Source organism: Manis pentadactyla, chromosome 5 (genome assembly GCF_030020395.1).
Source record: "Manis pentadactyla isolate mManPen7 chromosome 5, mManPen7.hap1, whole genome shotgun sequence".
In the NCBI taxonomy this organism is placed as follows: domain Eukaryota; kingdom Metazoa; phylum Chordata; class Mammalia; order Pholidota; family Manidae; genus Manis; species Manis pentadactyla.
The window spans coordinates 160,391,701-160,410,063 of record NC_080023.1 but is presented as its reverse complement, the minus strand read 5'-3'; the positions used below and the strand labels follow the sequence as shown (position 1 = coordinate 160,410,063).

General features: G+C 40.4%; 1 long non-coding RNA gene across 1 annotated transcript in view; it reads left to right on the top strand.

Annotated features, from left to right (window-relative positions):
• The window catches only part of LOC118920300 (uncharacterized), a 219,772-nt gene that overhangs the window by 50,376 nt on the left and 151,033 nt on the right, over positions 1-18,363 (top strand). The window lies entirely within an intron of this gene.

The window sequence follows — 18,363 nt, the reverse complement described above, 5'->3', positions numbered from 1 at the left end:
TCTGGTCTGTCTGGCATCATTGCAGGAACCACATAATCCCTCTACATATTATACCCCTGAGGATACACCTCCTCCAGGGTTCTCCACTGCCACCACTAGCTCCTCTTCTAACTTCTGCTTCCCCATCACCATCCTTGTTGTGATTCTTGTTTTGCTCTGAGAAGGGTCATTTTTTTTATTGATCCTGAGTTGAAGTATACTTATTCAAGATGCACTCCCTCCTTTTGGCAGGGCAGCAGGAAACTCACCATCTACCTCTCCACTTTTCCCTAGCTCCAGAGAATGGCCAGAGCTGAAGAAACTTCACCTACCATTCTTCTCATGGGAGTAAGTTTCTGACAATGGCAGAAACTTCAGTGGCTAAAACTGTCAAGTCATCTCTCTGTAGCAGAGGTTCGCAGGCTTGTGCATCCACTAGCATTACCTGGAGGGCTTGTGAAAATATACTACCTGGGTCCCACCTAGGGTTTTTGAGTTGGTGGATCTAGGGTGGACCTATGAATCTGTGTTCCCAAAAGGTTGCAGGTGAGGCCAATGCTGCTTATCTTGAAACCAGATTTTCAGAACCAATGAACAAATTGTTTTCCACCTTGGCTGTACATTATAGAATCACTTGGACATGTTTAGGAAGTCCTGTTGCCTATAACACACTCCAAACAAATTAAACCCAAGTCAGTTGGGGTACACATCAGTATTTGCAAAGCTTCCTAGATTATTACAGTGAGCAGTCGAAGCTGAAAACCAGTGTAATAAGTAGAGTTAATTTTCTCTCCTCCCTCTAGAATAAATAAAAATATAAAGGCCAGAAAAAGACTTCTTAAGAGATGGCTGCTCAGGAATATCATCAGGAGTCTTCTCTCCTCCACCTCTTTTTAAAAATAAAAATGATACATATTTAAGGTATATAACATGATGGTTTGATGTTGTCTTGCCAATGGGTTTCATCCCCCGGCAAGTTCGCTATGGAGTCAATGTGACCAAAGAAAAGACAGTAAAACGTTCTTGGGGTAAAAGGGTTATACCCAACTTTATTTCCAGGTGGCAGGTCAGTCACTAGAATCCCATTCACTCAGAGCGAGTCTGCATGCAGCAAGCCCGTCTCTGCCTCTGGGCACCTCTGTCTGCACAGCTATCCTCTGGGCCTCTCTGCCTGCACAGCCATCCCACACAGCCGTCCTCTGAGCCTCTCTGCACAGTCATTCTGCACAGCCATCCTCCAGGCCTCTGTCCTCTACGCTGCCACCACTCCAGCCTCTGCTCTGCTCCCCTGCAGCCTTGCAGCTATGCCACCATGTTGCGCCCAGAGCACTGGGTGGAGCTCTTTATGTAGAGTCAACAGCCATGTATTGCCCACAGGTGTGCAGTGAGCTAATCAACCAGGGCCAGGTGAGACTCCTGGCCACAGGAACTCTCATTTTATCCACAGATGTAAGCATACATAGTTAAATGAATACTGCAGTCAAGCTAATTAACATATCTTCTACTCACACTGTTACTTTTTTTTGTGATAAGAGTACCTGAAATTCACTCTTAGCAAATTTTCACTGTTTAATACATTACTATTAAGTATAGTCATCATACTGCATATTAGATCTCTAGACTTATTCATCCTATATTACTGCAACTTTGTACCCCTTAACCAACATTTCCCCAGCACCCCCACCCCACCCCCATCCCTGGTAACCAACATTCTACTCTCTGTTTCCATGTATTTGGCTTTTTAAAATTCCATATACAAGTGAGATTATGCTGCATTTGTCTCTTTCAATTAGCATAATGTCCTTCAGGTTCATCCATGTTGTCATAAAAGGCAGGATCTCCTTTTTTGAGGCTGAATAATAATACACACAGACACACACACACACCGACTTTCTATTACATGCTTCAGGATAGTGCTTCCCAGACTTGGCTGTCCAGCAGAATCACACAGGAGGGCTTCTGGAAACAGATCACTGGGCTTCACTTTCAGACTTCCTGGTTTGGTCGGTCTGGGGTGGCACCTGCAACTCTACATTTTTGCCAAGTTCTCAGGTGATGCTGAGGCTACTAGTTCAAGGACTGTATTCGGAGAACTACTGCACTTGGGGAAAAGGAATATAAATGGGAGAAATACTTCTGGCCTCTTTCTTCCACATTCACTCACCTGTTGGCAGGGAAGGACTGACTTTGTGGCAAATGATGCAGAAAGAAGGAAGTCATCAATACTTGTGGCATAGCCCCTTCTGAGATTTCTCTTTCAAGTTGGTTTACACTGGCTGTTGGCATTCTGGGCCCATAAGCATGCTGGGTCCAGAAGCAAGCTCGACTTCAAAATAGGGAGGTATTTTCTATACCCAAAAGGACAAAGCTCTCTTCTAATAAGATTGTCTGCTCACCAAACCCCTCAAGTGACTTATCCTAAGCTCTATATTTTGGATCCATCTGGAGTTTATTAAGGGACCCAACTGGCTGTACATAAGGCAGTTCAATAGTATCTGCAGTAAAGACAGTTTTTAAACTTAGCTTCTTGTGTCTATTTCTTAATTGGTTACTAACTTGGGGAGAGGGGAAAGGTATAATTAATTTTCACTACTCAAATCCCAACAGCAACTTAAAATTAACTTAGCATTTTCAAGTCCTGTCACATCTAAAAATCTCTGTCTTAGATCCTTACACGTGATTGATAGTTTGGCTGCAGACACTCATCTATGGGAAGGAGATACTCCCCTTTTAATTGTTAGGCTGTTAGGCCCAGAGTTAAACAGTTTGAAAGACTTTTAAATTTTTGTAGATCCTAGGTACTCTTAGTGTTGGAAGTCCCACCTGTCATCATATGAAACATAATACAGAGCATTGTAATATAATACTGTAATATTACATTTTATATGCATTTATTTAATCACCTTTCATTTTTGATTTTTATATTTTTGAGTCTCTGTCTCTATATATACACATATACAATACAGATGGATTTTTTGTATGTATCATACACATTGTATGTTATATATAATACTACATATATATCATATATATCACATATATAAAATACATTTATATGTTTGTATGTTATACATATATATTAAATATGTGTGTATATATATATGTGAATATATATATATATGTATATATATATATATGATAAAGTTCTCTTCTATAAGACATTTTCATAGAACTTAAAAGACTCAAAGGACCTAGACCCTATGTCCTAATGTCTAAAGAATAGCCCAAGCATGTAATATTGGTGATGAGAGAGCCAAAGCCAGTTTAATTTTTATCTCTTTATAGGCAGTTCTATTCTACACCTTGAGAAGTTTTTGGATCTCCTCTTTATTCTTAATGATAGAAATTTTATTGTAATGTACCTAGGTTTGGACGTTCCTTTACTATTGTACTGAACTCTTAATACATCTCTTCAATATGAATACTTCTGACCTTTATTTCTCTGGGAAACTCTCATATATTGAAACCTTGATGTTTTTACTCCTAGTTTCTTCTTTTTCACAGAGCTTTAAATATGGGACAGATTTATGTTAATAGCTGCATGACAGTCTTTAAGTAGATAGGCCATGGCCCTAACATTATAAACTTGGACTGCTATAAGTAATGTCTTTACATATTGTTCTTTTGAATTATTTCCTCAGGAATAACATTTCTTATGTTAAAGATTGGAAAGGTTTTTATAGACTTGCTTGATCCAGACCACTGATATCAGAATCACCCTTTGAAAAGTGTCTTCCAAACTGAAGAAGCACATCTAGAATTCACAACACAGAGACACAGCCCTGAGGCTGTCACAGACAGGCAGACTCGGTCGGGGCAGTCACTGTGTACTGCAGACACTTGTGAGGCTACCTTCCTTCTTTTCTATACTTTGCCTGTCTGGACGGTGATGTATCTGATTCAGTGCCTGATCCAGGCCTTGGAGACATCATGTGAGAAAGGCTTTGCCATGTGCTGCCCTGTGTACTTGCTTGAGTGGGAAGAAGATATTTGCAAGACCACTGATTGTGTTGCTTCCAGCCCCTCCCAAAATTCCTCAGTCTGTAAGGAATTTATGGACAGCTGTGCCTCTGGAGCTGGTGAAAACCACAGGCCCCATCTCGGCTCATCCCAGTGCCTGAACTTGCAGAGCCACCACATTGGCTTGTAGCCAACCTATTCCTGACTGTGGGACAGAACAGGGCTGCAGTTTTTGTTTGTTTAATAAGCAAAGAGATAAATCACAGGGCTTATTTTGTAAGTTACAAATGATTATTCAGTGATAAAAACAAACTGCATTTTCCCAGTGAACAGTCTGGGTGAGATAGAGGTCCACATGACTTATGTCAAATGTTGCTCTGACCTTCAGTTGTCCTTTGTGAGCAAGCTTAGGTCAGGTGAGCAAGCCTGGGTAAAGATTTGAGCGTTACTGGCCACAGTGACACTCACCTCCTAAGTGTCTACTTCCTTGCTTGGTTTTGTAATAGCTCAGCACTATTGGAACATAGGCATAAACTCCTCATGGCTTTCTACTCATCTATGTCCCTAGACTTACATCTCCTGAGATATCTCTATTAGAAGACTTTGAACAGATTTTGCATGTTCAAGAATTCCAGGTCATTTAATCATCTGTTCAGCCACCATTTACAGTGCCCATATTATGGGGCAACACAATATGGTGGACAGAGGATGGAATCTGAGATCTGTCTGATTTCATTGTATCATTTCTCAGCTGTATGATCTTGAACTATTCATCCAGCCTTCTTTGGCCTCAATTTCTTCCCTCTATAAAATCTTATGATACAGTCAAAAATCAAATACCACCGAGATATAGCTGGAAATGAAAAATAAATATTATTACTATAACAAAGTCTCCAGTGCAAAATTTGGACAACATACATGAACAGGTAAGGAATTTCATCCGAGTGATGGACACTTTATGATAGAAATCAGAACGATGGGAGCAGAGATGAAAAATGTCTTTAGTGAATTCATTTGTACACTTGACACAGCCAAGGAAAGATTCAGTGAACTGGAAGATAGATCAGTAGAAATTATAAAAATAAAATTGAATATAAATGAAAATAATAATAATAATAAATGACTGTTGAACAGTTTATCCAAATGAAAACACAAAGAAAAACAAGAGCAAAAAAAGATTATATCCAAAAAGTGTGGGACAGTATCTTACAGCGTAACAAATATGTAATTAATGTGATTAGAATCACAGAACAAGAAGACACTAATCCACAAATCCAAGATGCTGAGAGAACATCAAGCAGGATAGATAAGGAAATGCATATGCAGCAAGTGCATTCATACACACACACACACACACACACACACACACACACCCTTCAACCATCATATTCAAAATTCTGAAGTTCAAAGATAAAGGGAAAATCTCGAAGGACATCAGAAAAAAAGAATCTTGTATCTGCAGGGGAACAAATATAAGAATTAAAGCCAACTCCTAGTCAGAAACTATGCAACCAAAAAGAAAAGCAAGTGACACCAATAAAGTTAAAGAAAAACAAAAACACTGTCAACCCAGACAACTATACCCAGTCCACCCCCAAAATTCAGTAATGGAGAAATAAGACTTTTCAGACAGACAAAACTGGAATCCATTATCAGCAAAACTGCACTAAAAGAAATGCTAGAAATGTCTTCAGAGATGAGAAATATACTAAACAGAAACAGATTTATAGAAAAAGGGGTAATTGACTGTCTAAATCTAAAAGGGTAGCAATATATTTTGTCTTCATACCATTTGCAGATGTAAAATGTATGACAACAATTAGGTAAAGGATGGAAAGGAGAAATTTGGTATAATTTTGTGAGATCATGAAGAAATTCTTTGCAACCTTGTGGTAAACAGTGATTTCTTAGGACATAAAATCACAAAATAAAAAGACTTTAAAAATGTATAAACTGGACTTCCTCAAAATTAAAAGCTTTTGTTCATTTTAGTTAATGAAATGAGATAAGCCACAGTCTAGGAGAAAATATTGGAAAATACATATTTAATAAAGGATAGTCACATAAAGGACTCTGAAAACTCGGTAATAAGAAAAAAACACCCAATTTAAAAATGGGCAAAATATTTTACCAAAGAAGAAATAACAGTGACAAAAAAGGAGATGAAAAGATAATTAATAATTAATAAAATGCAAATTAAACCACAGTTAGACATAACTACATACTTGTCAGAATGTTTAAAAAACACTAATAAAATAGCCTGTGCAGATAAGGATGTAGACGGAGGGAATTCTCATACATTGTTTTGGGAATGCGAAATTGGCAGCTTCTTATTAAGTTAAACATGCACTACCATAAGGCTCAGTAATTCTATATATGAATGTTTAACTTTATTAATAAGTACCCAATACTGGAAATAAATATTGGAGATTTCCTTCAAATAGTAAATGGATAAACATACTGTGGCATATCCATACAATGGAATATTTTTCAGCAGCAAAAAGGAACATAGTATTGATATACTCAACATGGAGGGGCCTCACAGCATCATATGCAAAAAGTAAGCCATATTTGAAGAGCCAATTTATAAGGACAGAAATCAGGTCAGTGGTCATCAGACATCAGAGGCTGGGATGTGGGAAGAGGTTGTCCATAAAAGGATATGGGGAACCTTTGGGAGTGATGAAACATTCCACATCTTACGGTGGTGTTACATGCCTGTATGTATGCATTTGTCAAAATTTGCAAACTGTACACTAAAAGAGTATATTTATGGTTTGTAAATTATACCTAAATTTTTTAAATGCTTCTTTTTAAAACACTTTGGAATTTTTATTCATTATCTACTTCGTTTAATTGATTTCTAGCTTAATTTCTCTAGTCAGAGAACATATTTGATGTGACTTCAATACTTTGAAATTTGTTGAGACTTAGTTTACATCCTGACATCTCGTCCATTTGGTAAATATTCCATGTGCACTTCAAGTAAATGTGTATTGTGCATTTACTGGATGCAGAGCGACAACAAAATAAGCCAAAATCTATGTAGCTAGAGTTACCTTAATTAGTAAACATAATCCCCAACCTTCATCTTAGTGATTGCATACTCTTCATCTGTTTGGTTCCTTAACAGTATGTACTGGCTTTAGTAGGGCTGGCTCAGACAAAATTAGAAATTCAATGATGATTCTATGTTTCTTTACTGCTCTTTACCCCTTTTCCTATTCCCGTCTCCTTTCCCACATCAGAACAAGCACCAATGATGTTGAAGTTCTTCTGAATCCAAAATGTCATGGAGGATGAAAATGTGATAAATTAATGACCCCTGGTTCATCTTAGAGAAAAGACATTCACATTTAAATAAAATTGCACAGCAATGACAATGCTTAACCTAAACTCACATCCCGGCTGCACATGTCACCAGAGACAATTTACTCAATCATCCTGCAATTCAATATTTTTCCCTTGTAAAATGGAGATAATAGGGACCATTATGAGGATCTTATGCAACAGTGCATATAGTGCATCTATTTCCATGCAGTGGGAACACTCATGATGGGCCAGGCTTAAAGTCAGGATGGTTGGTAGGAGCTTTCAAGTAGATTTTGTTTGGCTGCGGTGTTGGCTGAGCTTGTAGGCTGATGTGTCTGATAGGATGGACTAGGAATCATGTCATGTTGCATGATGGAAATCAGAGGAAAGGGGACTGGCTAGAAAAGAACTAAGAGCTCATGCCATTTCCTTTTGGCTTGTGGCTGACTACTCATAAGTGCTGGGCCAATTTGCAAAACTTTCATGGTGATGTTTGGAGATGGAGTCAGTAGTGGCAAACCTTCTTGTAGGAGGTAATTCCCCCATCCCCTACTCTGAGAGAGTCTAGAAAAAAGAAGACTTTATTTCTGAAGAGAGACTGAGAGGAGATAATCCCAGAATCAACTGGAGTTGGTTCAATCAATATATGTTTTATTTTATCTAAACAAATGTGATTTGAACCCCTATTTGCAATTTCGTTACAGGCTTTATCATGTGCTCCTGTCTCTTAGGGCCTGGAATATCAAAAGGATTCTATGATTTTCTTTGATTCCTTGAAGCTTTGCTAAACACTATGCTAGATTTCCAAGGGGAAGACCAGCAGCTTATCTGCTAACAGGTATGGGAAGGGGAGATGGCTTGTAGATAGAGTTGCTTCATCTTGAGTTCAAATTAAGGATAAGGGCTCCAAAATCACGTATTTGCTGTCCTGGTTTCTATATACTGAATAAAAAAAAAAATCAGTGGATGAAAGGGAATTTTAAATTCCTTCTGAATGCTAGTGTCCTGAATAGAAAAGGCAAGAGAAGGATACAGACCCCCAAATCAGACTGTCTTGGCATGAATCCCCTCTCATTCATGAAATAACTGCTTGACTTACCTTCCCTATGCTTTCGTTTCCTCTATAAATTGGTAGTGGTAGTGGTGGCTACCTTATAGATACAATATTGTGACAATCACACGAGTTGTATGTAAAGCACACAGAACAGTACTTGGCACATAGTAAACACTAGGAGTGGTTCTTGTTATCATAATTTCATCCCAACTTAACAATGACTTTATGAAGAAGGGATAATTTCTATTTGACAAATGAAGAAAATGATGCTCAGAGAGCTGACACGACTTGCCCAAAGCATTCAATACCATTTCATTCGACTTTGTTACTAAATGAGGACATCCCTGGGCATAGTAGTTGAGATTCCCACAAGTCTAGGAAGGATGCTCCCACTGAGAGTGGGCTGTCATAGAACAGGGCTCCCACTTTCTGGTTCTCATAAGGACTCTTCAGGGGATCCTGGGCTGTCACTTTCTTCCTTGATTCAATTTTCTTATCTATCTAACAGGAATGAATGACTAGCATATATTAGGTACTCATATCTCCTTTCCTTAGGACAAAATCAAGCTTTGGGGATGGTTGGGAAGTCATTCCAGTTCTCTACCCTGAGCCTGTGGAATTGGATGCCTTCTCACGGTGCATAGTGTCAGGATGAGCTGTACTGTAGGACACCCAGGTGGTGTCTGGAGAATTTCTTTATGGTGGTGGAAACACACATCCCACACCCGGGTGACATTGGAATTGATCTCAGAACACAGAAGACGGTAATAGCTGGTGCTTTGGCCTGCTCCTGGGGAGCAGTGGTATCTCTGTAGAGAGTTTTCTTTAGCAACTAGAGTTCAGAGTCTCCAATCTGTCAACCCTGGCTTCCTTACCACCTTGTTCTAACTTTGCTTGTATGTCCTCCTCCAGATCCAACAAACTGCCCTCTTGACTCAACCCAGACTTAGCTAATTAGTTTGAATTTATTAGCTAATTTTCTTAAGGGAGATTAATGGAGTATTCATCTCTGGCAACTCCTGTGAACACAGCTGCTGAAGTAGAACAGGTGAGGGGTATGTGTTTGGGTGCACATGCATGCCTACTTGCAAGATTCTGATTACATTTTGCCAAAGTTATATCCTAAAACCAAAGCTTTTCCTCTTGCCCTCAACAAAAGCATTCGGTTACTTTCCTTTGCCAACCAGCAATCACATTTCCTGGTGAAAGATAAATATCAGGCTCAATTACAGTAGGGAAATCGTTAGCATGTGCTAAAATTTGGACATTTCCATTTCAGCAGAACTAATGGTTTTCAGGTGTGAATGATAAAACCTTGAAAAACTCTTCACCTTCCCTGCTGGTGACAGGAAAGAATAAGATTGAATCCTAGGCATTTGCAGAGAGAGAGTTGGACCTTCAAGCCTACATGCTGTGGTTTGAGGGACAAGGGTTGTGCTTTTGATGAGAAAGGCCTGTGGCTCCCGGGGAAAAAAAGAACACTGTACTGAAATCGGGTGATCTGCATTTTCAGTATGAAGTTGATTGGCTGTGCCACATTGGACAAACTCTTTGTATCTAGGGTGGCCATGTAATTTGTCTTCCAAACCAGGGCACTTTTGAGAATAAAAGGTGCTTTTGTTAATAACAGCACCAAGAAGAATGGGCACAAAACCATGACTGTCCTTGAAAACCTAGTATTTATGTTTACCCTACATATGAGCTCTCATCACCCTTCCCCTACCCTCTTACACGCTAAGCATCTTGCTTAAATTGTAAAACCAGGACAGCTAAACCTATGCGGATTCAATAAAGCTATCTGGGTACTGGATATTCTGGGCAGGGGTAGCAGAACAGTTTTAATGCCAGGCCATTTATAGCCCACATTTACCCATGACCTTTCACAGCAAAGTCAGCCACCCAGAGTGGTCACATTTCCTCTAAAGCATGTGGAATGTTGGCAGCCAGACCCAGGAGACTTACACATGTCATTTGCATGGTCTTTGGTGGGAAAGGGAGGGTTGGTGGTATTGCTCAGAGGAATGCAGGAGACCATTAGAAATTTCTCTGTCTTTCCTGAAAATGGAAGGCCCCACTTGGGTTTCGGCAGCTCCAAGCCACATTTTAGGCCTGCTGTCCAGGAGGGACAGTTCCCCAGGGACCAGGAGGCTTGTGTTACCAGAGTTCAGTGGCCAGGCCAGGAAAATCAATACCCTAGTGCTAAAGGTTAAGAGTTCATCTGACTGAAAATTTAAAAATAAATAAAATCAAGTCTTGGCTTTTCCAAGGTGACTGGGGGCAGGCCTCATCCTTTGGGCTCTCAGCTTTTAGGGTCTTGGCTGTAGAAATGCATATGAGCCCGAAACCCAAAACCTCCAGAAACAGAGTCCTCTGAGAGAATCAGAGGCACAGCCTCCTGGAGGCTGGGCCTTCACATCACCTAATTTTTAACCCCCTTAATTCATAGATGTGAAAGCTAAGGCCCTGGGTAAAGAGTCCAGGAACCTGAGTCGGTTATTGTCCAGTTCTGGTATACTCTAGATTTCAAGGTATTCTGGATCTCAGGGACATTGGCCCATAGCACATTTAAGGCAAACCACTGCCCCACCCCCAAATCTTCTTCCTTCCTGCCATTTGTAGAATGGCAGTAAATCTCTTTTTGGGTTTGAATTAGTCTAATGTCTGGAACTTATGTTGAAACTGATAATGAAAGAGAGCGTCTTGTCCCTTGAGGTAGCTGAGAGAATAAATATGAGCGGGAAGATAATGACAGCCATCTCACCATCGATGTTAGGCCAACAGAGAGGAGAGCTGAGATGAAAGGGGGGCCGTGAGAGAGGCTCAGTCCAGTGATATTATTTGAGTTCATACATAAAGCCATGTATGAGTCACTAATTTTAGATGTTTGTTTTAATTGGCAAACACATCCCCTTCCCACTTTAAACTGTTTTGAGTTGGGTTTTCTGCAACTTGAAAGAAACCTGCTGATACAGAAAGGTGGTGATTTGCCCAAAGTCATGTAATAAATAAAATTTGCAGTACTTAAGAGCTATTTTTCTCAAGTAGAATTATTTTCCCTATATACTCTCTCCATTCTCAGGAATGAATATACCAACGGAGAGTCCATGAGCTTGCCCAAAATTCACTGCCTGTGCTGGTACCTAAACCAGAGTGCACACAGGTGGATGGCACTTCCCGCTAAGTGATGGTCATTTTCTTCTTAAATTCTTCTCAGAAGGCAACAGCCTAAAGGAAAGAGCAAGGATACCTTTGTTCTCTTTCAAATCCAAATTGGAGCATTCTTTCCAATTATAAGACACTATATCCTACAAGGATCTTGCAAAAGAATTCAGTCTGCTTAGCTTGGAAGAGGGAAAATCCAGGAATTGTGCATTGACTGAACACTTCTCAAGCTCTGAAAATGGGAGGAGGAATAGCCATGTTCTTGCTCTTCTTAGGGGTAGATTTAAGGCCAAGGTGGGAATATATGGGCCGATGGAATTTGAATCAACATTGGAATTTAACACCTAGCACTGTTCAATAACTGAGGACACTATCTCATGAGTGGTTTTGTTCAAGAAGAAATCCTCAATGAGATGGAAGTAAGATACTAATAATCTCTTCCCACTCTTCCATCGTATTTTAGAATTCTAGAAGTTAGGTGGTAGATATTTCATGTAATAGGTAATTGGAGGAGGGTATGCGGTGTGATTTGTGGAGAAGGCTGATTGTAAAATGATTTAGGTAGGACAGAACCTTCATCTAAGTCCATAGTCCAATTTTGTAAATAATTCAACTATATGGGAAGGGAAAGTATATTCTTGAACTCGGGCAGAATGCTCTTTATATGCCCATTTAATTAAAATTTTAATTATGCTTTTAAGTCTTCTGTATCTGCAACCATTATTTGGTTTCTTCCAAATGATTAAATTTAATGGAAACTCATTACATATTTCATAAAATATAACTACATGTGTATCCTGAGAAATTTATTTCTCTGAAATTTCCAGCAACCAATGGAAAACACAATGATCCTAGGTGAATTCTAATCTTCCCACTCTATCCCCATCCCTGCCACCATTTTCCCTGGGTTATTTACCTGTTCAGGCTTTTAAATTTTTCTTAAGCATATTTTGGTAGTCCATATTTTTCATGAAAAATATTCTTTGATGTTAAGATTGGTTTACATCTAGGGATGCATGAGATTCCTTTAATTTATTTAATCTGATATTGTATGCCTTGTCAATTTTATTTTATATGTTTGTGCTGTCATTCTTCTCTTTCCCTCTCTTCCTGAGGTAGAAATATATATATATATATATACTTATGTTTTATATATATATATATATGATATATAATGATATGTATGTTTCTTGATTTAAACACTTTGGTCATATTTTCTCATTATTTTTTATCCAGTAAAACCACACATAGATGTGACTTTGCCTGGTAGAACAGCTTTAGTTCTAGACCCTGACTTTGAATTAGGAGCATCTTTACTTTCATCATTTCCAATTTTTTTGCCATCTCTTTCTTCTAAGAGTTATTTGGAATATTTTAATGCCAACTTGTTTAAATTCTCCTGCCTATTTATATTATAGTGTGATCAGAAATATCTTATCTACCTTTTGGATAAATTAAAATTAAAAATAGATTGGACTAAAGTTATTGAACATGTCATAATTTTCTGGTACTTTACATATATTTCCAAATAATCTTCTCAATCCAGTGGAGTAACCTTGCTCTCGCAACACAGCCTCTTAAAGTCTCTGCTTCTATGTCCTTACTTATGCTGGGTGAATTTCCCCAAGAATGCAGACTCTCTCCCTTTCTACTAAAAACTACCCATCTGTTTGGGTCAGTACAAAAATGGAATTTCCTTCTTCAGTTCTTTCCTAATTATATCAGGTGAATAAGGTTTTTCTTACATCTGAGCAACTAGTTAATTACTAAATCTGATCATGGTATCTACCTTGTTTTATTTTATATATTTTGACTTGGTGAATTTTAATCTTCTTGAGGGCATGATAAAATAGACAGTGGGAGGTGTTATACAACGGGCCCTCAGATATTTGTTGAGTCAGAGTTAATAGAGTCAGAGTCTAAAATAGAAATTCTTTGTTCCTAAATAGGAATCACTTCCCCCCAGTGAAATGCCTGGGACATAGACCCTGGGCTCCATGGATTCTGCAGGGTACCGTGGATTAATACAAAATTGTTCTCCGTCGAAGCAGAAACTGTTGCTGTTAATAATGAGCAGGACTACTGGTCAAAAAGAAATTGGAGCCACCTGTTCCAAGTTACCCTTTCACCTCCTCCTCTGCCTCTTTCAGAGCCTAGAAAACTCCTCCTGTATCTCGGCTTCCTCTACCAGTAAACCTTCTCCCGGGAGAGTCAATCCTGAAGACAGTTTCCCAAGACCATTTGCAGAATTGACTGGGGCTTCAGCTGCGACATGAAAGGCCTTTTATTCTGGGCCCTCAAAATGAAGTTTGGAGGAGACATTGCTGAGCTTGTTTCTGAAATAGTTTCTATATGCATCAGTTTTATTGCTTCAGGTATGAATGTTAAACCTAATAGTTCAGCTGAGAAAACGTGTTGTGTGTGTGTGTGTGTGTGTGTGTGTGTGTGTGTGTGTGTGTGTGTGTGTGTGTGTGCACACTCTGAGCTAGGTGTTTTTTCCAAGTTTCTGCAGACATTTTGGCACTTCCATACATGAGCTAGGAGTTTAGTGTTATGTCCTGACTCACACATCTGTAGAAGCAACTATTTGTGTTCTCATGCTAGGTCATGTGCCCAGATCTTAATACCTTGCATTCTAGAACATTGCAATGCGATAAAATGTTGAGTTATATTGTGAAACATTTTGAAGTTGTGTTCTGCATATGTATATGCCAAGTTTAGCATTAGTATATTTGAGTTTTTTGTCAACTTTTAATATATTTAGGCTACTTTTCTTTGAGACACTGGAAAATGAAAAGGGTTACTCCAGGTTAGGAAGAGTCTTACCTTCCAATCTAAGATTTTAGGACTTATGATACAGTAGAGCCAATCTCATAGGGTGACCATATTATGTGCTGTCCAAACTGGGACACTTTTGAGAGTAAAGGAAGGTGTTATCACCTGAGGACTACAAGTGTAAACCCATCTGTCCCTGGCAAAGAAAGACATATGATAACCTTATATCCTGAATAATAAGGGAAGTAAATATTATTTCTGGTTATAGCTGGGTTCTGGCCATATTTTTGCTACATCCATGGAAGCTTGTATTCTAGGCATAAAGTGACAAGTATTTGGCATTTGTAATATTTCCCTCTCTTGTACTCATGGCTTATATCTACCATCAAAACTATTCTTTCACACTGATCTTGGATATGGTATCATACTCCTCAGCATAGCTGTCTGGGTAGCCAATAGCTATTATTGGGCTTAGCCCATGAGATTGAACTTGCTGTACTTCTGTGCTCAAACAAATTTGCTATGACACTATGATGACTACTTTTTTTGCGGGGAGGGGGTGCTGTGCAAATGTTGAGATAGAGCCTCCTTTTTGGTAATTAGAGTTGAAGTGATTCTATAACCTCAGCCACTGCCCTCCACTCAGTAACAGCCGCATGAGTCAATGAGGGAGGTGACAGCAAGGAGTCCCGTGGCTGAGCCTGTACTCAGACAAGGATCCAAAGCAAACTGGGAGCCAAGCTACAGTTTATTGAAAGCTAGACAAAGGCTTGAAACTTACCCTCTCTTAAAATGCAGAGTTGCTTTGTAAATTTACAAACTTTCTTTAGGCTACGAGGCATAAACAGGCCCTCCTGCTTCTCCCACTAAATCCTAACTGGCCGAGCACTCCTTGTCAGTGCCGGTCCTACCCATTCACAGGCAAAGCAGAGAACTGGGCGTGGTGGGGCAGGGCCGGTCGAGTCTGTTCACCACACAGGAGCCTGAAGATGATTTCCTTGCCTTCACGTCTTGAAGGCTCTGTATTACCATCTACTGGAAAACATGGTCCAAAGAATACCCTGGGCTCTGAACATTCAGGGTAAGTGATCTTCTTTCTGTTGGGATGGAGGTATGATAATGGGCAGAGAGAGGGGCATAGTTAAGGGTGGTGTCCCTCCTCCCCATGTAATGAGGAGAGGAGTGTGGGTCTCGTCTCCAAGAAAGACAATCTAAGCCCAGGCAAATGGTGGGACTGATTCCTGCTGAAAGCCCTGACTGAGTAGTATTGGCTCAGGATGTGAAGGCTGCAGAGTCTACTGGTGCTATGGCATGAGTGATCCCAGCTACAAAGAGTTAGGAGTAGAAGATCTTGGGGCAATTAGATTTCTATGAAAAAAAATTGTAAATGTGGTGAATTTGTAGATTACAGTAAGATCCACTTGGTCTTTGCCAGTGTGGCATTAAAACAATCTTGTTTGAATTTTGGTTATGTACCAGAATGTTTCTCCTCTCCAGAGTGAAGGAGAGCCACTTCTGAAGCTTGGTACAGGGCTTGTCTGCAAAGAATCATAGCTCTTAATAAGCCCTGCTCGCCATCATGACCAAGAGTGGTGGGAGAGTCTCCCCTGCCCGTCTGGTTATCCCATACTCAGTAGAAGGGATGTGAGTCCTTCCCAAAGAGCCACTTGTGACTCCTTACATTGCTGTCCAGAGACTTATATTACTATCCTGAGATTTGGATCAGCTCATCAAATTGCCTTCCCTGACACTGACCTGCTGAACCAGAATAGCCGAAGAAGTGAATATAGCCAAAACCAAGGATTTGAGCACTATCCACCACAATAAAGATTTCCTTCCTAAGGAGCCCTCAGTGTGGTCCAGATAACTCTCTCCCCACCTGCCATGTCCCCAGGGACTTTGTCCCTCCCCATATACTCATTCTCTGAGTCAACTCCTGGTGCCTTCTCTTCTAAGTGCTTTCACAACCAGCTCTTTGCCAGGGTTGCAATGTGGGTTTCATGTAACTATGAGCTATTGGCACTAGCTATATGAAATAATAAAGCAAGAACAGCCCTGTGGCTGTGTCTGGCCTAGATATGAAAGTGTACACTAATTGATTAGAAAACTTCTCTTGGGTCCCTGCTTGGAAATAAGGAGTAGTGTGGCAAGTGCCAGGCATTTGCCATCCTCAGCCTGGGCCCTTCAGGTGACTCCATCTCCCCCTCCCCCTCACAGGGAGCTCTGGCATAAACAAGTTGGCCTTAAGCATCAGACTTCCCGTGTGGTTCTGGTTTCAGCATATCTGATGCTTGTTTTTGTGTGGATTATTTCAGCAGGGGCAGCTGGCTGGTCCTGTACAGACAAATTAGAGGTTGAAGTCCTGGCTCATAAGGTTTCAATACCTGGGGAAGACTGAAAGCAAGAATTCTAGTGTGCTGAGAATTATTTCCAGGGATGCCCTGATACCAGAAAAACCCCAAGTCAGCTGGCTAAGGATGTTGAGATCTGGGCAATTTTCCTATTCGGGTAGAGGTTGGGGAGTTGGGGAGAACTTTGGTCAAAGAGAATGAGCTTGTTGGCAAAGACAAAAGAGCTAATGTTCAGGGCAGGGGTTTGGACCTCTAGGAAACCAGGAGAATTTGGAAAACAGAGTCTTGAGACCCATTCTGCAGTCTGGGCCAGCACGGTGGACAGAAGTTCTAGGATTCAGAGCTGACTCAATAGATTTGAGGAACATGTATGTCCAACTTAAGCATCCTGTAACAGTGTGATGTCCTCACCTGGCCCAAGACAAAATCAGGCAGACTCTACAGGTTGAGATATTAGTACCTTTGCTTAGAAGAGTGAGACAGACTACAATTCAGGTTCCAGAAGATTTCATAAATACACAACTCAAGCCCCATGCAAATATCCTCAAAATACACAGTCAAGGCAGGTATGAAAAATTACCTGATTCAATTGGTCATTTCAGACTCTACTGGTGAGGTTATGTATTAAAATGGAATCTTTGTATTAGCTGCTGACATCTTTATTCTCTGTTGCTTTTTATGCTCCAGCAAAATTAAGGAGTGGGCATTTGAGGATAGCAGGATGAATGACTTTTCTCTGCATACTCCTCCTAGGACCCAAGTGCTCCATAGTTTCACCTTGTACAGTGGTCATGAAGTCAAATAGTCCCACGGCACCTTGAAAAAGATCATTCTTTTCCTATCAAACCAAGATCCTATTGACACCCAGATCCTCAGGTTCATCCTGGAATTACTGCCTTTGAACTCAATACTTCTTAGACAACCTAGGGGTTTCCTAGAGTTTTTCATCCCTTTTTTTAAATATCGATTTTGGAATTTTTAAGTAGGTTTGTGCCTCTGATCTTTTCTCAGCATCTGTGAAATCCTTTATTTCCTGCAAGTTTGATAGAAGCTGACTGATGGAGATATAAAAGGATCAGGACAGAAGGCCTTAAGAAAAGTTAGCCCAAAGTTTATCTCAGGAGAGGGCTGGACAACTACAGAAAGTGTTACAATGCATGGGAACTAGATGGAATTTCGCTGGCTGAGTCCTGTAGCAGGGGCTGAAAGAGCAATGGAGCTGCAAAAGGCTCCTTCCTGATGCTCTCCTTTGAACCTACAGTTTGCAGGACTGTTGCTAGTAGCCGCATGTCCTGAAGTCACACTATTAAAGAGAGGCAGCAGGAATATACCACAGTGACAGGTCTAAAATGTGTTTACGTTTAACCTTGAAGTGCATTCTTGCACTGATGTCTAAAACAGCTGAAACAGGATGCTATTATCCCAGCTTTGAACCACTGTTCACCTCCTGCCTGTTCTCCAAAGCAAACTGAGTTTCGGTTACCACATTACTGTCTGGAAGCTACCTTTGTTTCCAGTTCTCTCTCTTGCTCTCCTTAGCAGTCATCGTTGCCTCGCCCACATCCCCTGGCACTCAGCATCCCTGCCAGACGCTTCCTCTTGAAAATGCCTGCGAGTCCACAGAGAGCTCGCAGCCACAGAGGCTCAGGCCACACTGCAGGCAGGCTGCAGGTGCTGGGGAGCCAGCAGACCTTGGAACAGCACTCAGTCAACAAGAGAGGGTAGCTGGTGGGGAGATAGCCCAGCTTCCTTGGCCTTCTGCTAGGACCT